This window comes from Grammomys surdaster, unplaced genomic scaffold (assembly GCF_004785775.1).
Source record: "Grammomys surdaster isolate TR1022 unplaced genomic scaffold, NIH_TR_1.0 61, whole genome shotgun sequence".
Taxonomy (NCBI): domain Eukaryota; kingdom Metazoa; phylum Chordata; class Mammalia; order Rodentia; family Muridae; genus Grammomys; species Grammomys surdaster.
The window spans coordinates 19,858,307-19,861,773 of NW_021604563.1; the positions used below are offsets into that span (position 1 = coordinate 19,858,307).

Genomic DNA, 3,467 nt, shown 5'->3' on the forward strand with positions numbered 1-3,467 from the left:
ACTTGGGGTCTCCTGTATGTGTCATGTCTCCATCAAGAGCTTCTGGCAAGCCACCTGCAGAGATGACAGGAAAGGCTAAAGTCCCCTAACCTCACTTCCTCATTTTAGTCTTTCTTGAGAAGTAGAAAAGACACTGTGTGCTATTAAATACAATGACACAACCAACCACACCAGTGTGGTGGTGAACTTCTCAGCGCAATAGGACATCTTCAGTTACTGCCAGCTAATGATGACAGATGCTTCTACAAGTTTCTGGTTAAATGTGGGGGAAAATGCTCCCTTTAACTTTCCCTTTCTCTGAGAAATAAACAAAACAAACAGATTTTAAAAACCCACCAAAAAAATTAAACAACAGAAGAACAACAAAAACCCATCACATCTTTTGAACAGCATTAGCTAAGTTTTGAACAACTCAGCAAGTGCTCAAAACACCACTATTCAGCAGCTAACTGAAAAGAACTCTGGCCAACAACAAGAGCTTTGCTGTGGAATGATGTCACACAAACAAACACTTTACAGTTATTGTTCACAGTTTTCTTCTATAAGTGGATGACACGAATCACTTCTGACACTCTGTGGTATTTACTTACTGATCCAGGTCTGCAGTCTCTGCAGGTAACTAACCAAGCTTTTGTTTATATTTAGGATAAAAATAACATTGACCCCAGAATACGTTATAGCATGGCCTATGGATCTGAAGGTACCATAGTTCAGGTACTCACATGATTCACAGACTCTATCACAAATATGATAATTCTGTTAGAAGTCCATCATAAGAAGTGTCTTGTGTGTGTTTAGTACTACATCCAGTGCTGTGCTGTCAGGAACATAACTATATTTCTTGATAACTGAAGCACCTTTTTTGGGGGAGGGGGTGATTGATAAAAGCTTCCAACACTGAATAATGAAGGATTAAAAGATAGTATAAAATCAAGTGCTAACTTGTGGAGAGTGCATTTAAGAGTGCTAGAGAGTGCTTTAAGGGATATTGAAGAGGAAGAGAAGCATTTTGAATTGTTGCTATTTCAGTAGGACTGGTGTCACTGATGAGGGCAGGCCCATCCATATTTGTTACAGTCCTTGAAACTACAAACTGGTGCATATGCCCTCTTCCAGAAAGAGATAGAAATCTTTGGTTTGATTCTGACCAGCATGATCCTAGATTTCTATAGCTTTGGCAGGCTACCAGTGATCAGATACACAACCTTCTGGATCTATAACTTGCTCGAACAGCATGTCCCAATGTAGTTTTTGTACTAACTATCTCTCTACATTGAGAAATACAGGTTGTCTAAGTAGGGTTTGTTTGCAGCAAGTGGCTTAACTTCCGTGTATTATTCAGAGCTAATCTTGACTCATCGACTACATGGTGTGGTTTCTGGAAAGCAACCTGAAAGGTATACCCATTATTAGAAAGCTTGACGTTTTACTGTGTGTGCTTTTATCTTGAGTGGAAGAATATCTACACGACCAGCTTTCCCTTGCAAGGACTTTAAGAATTACATGCCTACAGACCACATGAAGGCAGGACACAGAGATGTAGTTACATTAGGGATCCTGAAGTGTGACTTCTCAAACAATTTGATGGTGCTGTTTCTTTTCCCTTGATGGGCACATAGGTCTGACATAATTCCAGAAACAAAAGGGGCGAAATGGCTTGATGACTCACTCCTGCTTTACACACAACTTTTCAGGAATGCTCCAAAGGCACCAAAGAGGCTGGGCTGTATTCTGTCACTCTCTCTCTCTGGCATGGATTCTATGGTGCAGTGTGAGGGTTGAGCTCCAGGTGAAGGCCTTGCCACACTTAGCGCACTTGTAGGGCTTTTCTCTGGTGTGAATTCTCCGATGCAAAATAAGGTATGAGTTTGGGTTGAAAGCTTTTCCACATTCACTACATTCATAGGTTTTTTTCCCCTGTATGGATTCTCTGGTGCTTCGTGAGGTCTGAGGCTTTGCCACACTCATTACATTCATAGGGTTTCTCTCCAGAATGGATAATTTTATGGCGGATAAGGCTTGAGCTTCTTGTGAAACATTTCCCACACTCATCACATCTATGAGTCTTTGCTCCCGATGGAACCTCCTCCGGGGTATTATTAAAGTTTGCACTTAGTCTGAAGCTTCTTCCCAAACCTTTACTCTTCTCCCTTGGGCCCCTCTCTCCTGTGATGGGCTTTTTTTCCTTGGCTGTAGGTGGCTCAGGCTCTTTCTTCTCTTTGCCAGTTTTCTCTTCAGGATTTTTCTGTTGCCTTTCAACTACTCTGCTCTGCTGTTCCTGTTTCTCTCCAAATTCCTTCTGGAATCTTCCTGCTATCTCCCCATGGGGGTGGACTCTTCTTTGACTTCAGCCTTTGGGGCTGACTCATTCCCATTCCTGTTCTCAAAACCCTGGGAAAACACATTCCCCAAATTCATCTGCCTACTGTCTCTCTTGAAATTCCTCCGAGCCAGGTTCTGACATCCCCATTCCTCCAGGATGAGGGACATGGCCATGTCCTCTATCTTCACCATTGCCTGGGAATCTGCAGTCAATAGTGCAGATGCCATCGCCTCATCTCTGGGATTACCCTCATGATGAGGGGCGGGAACGTGGGTGGCAGGGAGAGCTCGGGATGATAAGAGACGAGGCTTCCTAGATGAACGCTTGAACCGAGACTGGGCAGCTTCGTGATGGTCAAAGCTTGATGACTCCTGAGCTGGATCCAAAGGCACCACACCCCTGGCAAGCATCTCAGGCCCATGAACTTGCCCTGGGACCTGTTGCCCAGACATCAAGTTCCAAGTCTTCTAGAAGAGTCACGGCCTCTTCTCCACTGTCAGGCCAGTACTCCTAAAGCCAGACTTGCAGCTCTTTGGGCAGGATGGACAGGAACTGCTACAGTATCAACAGCTCCAAGATCTGTTCCTTGGTGTTGACTTCTGGTTGAAGCCATTGATGACAAAGTTCCTTCAGTCGATTCAGAGCTTCTTGAGGCCCAAAAGTGTTCTGGTAACAGAAGTGCCTGAACTGTTGGCGAAATACCTCTGGGTCGGGTGGTGGCGTCTCCTGCCGGCTAGAGTCCTGCCCCCACATGTGGTCTTCCTTATCTTCTTCTTCTACCTTCATGATGACTATGCCATCTTTCTCCTGTGCAGCCTGTGGGGATAGACCCATGGCTTCCCTTGACTCAGCAGTCATCATTCAGGCTCAGTGAACTGGTGGGGTCCAGCAGGGTCAGGGTGTAGTTTCTGTCCTAGCAACTGTCTTCTATTGGTTCCTGCACTATTTCTCATACTCCACACAGTAACCGTGAGTATCCGGAGTGGCCTGGGGATGCCGGGCGACCAAGCACGGCTGACTCGGTGTTCAACCCGGCTGAAAGGTACTGCACAACGACCTAGGCCCTCCCAACACCTCACCACAGACACAATGAGTCACTGGGTTAAGTATTTTGTAGTCACTTATTCTATGTACTTTGTGAGCC

General features: G+C 45.1%; 1 pseudogene; it reads right to left on the reverse strand.

Annotated features, from left to right (window-relative positions):
• Nucleotides 1-1,676: 1,676 nt before the first annotated feature.
• On the reverse strand, nt 1,677-3,184 carry LOC114639947 (annotated as a pseudogene).
• Between the last annotated feature and the right edge of the window lie 283 nt (nt 3,185-3,467).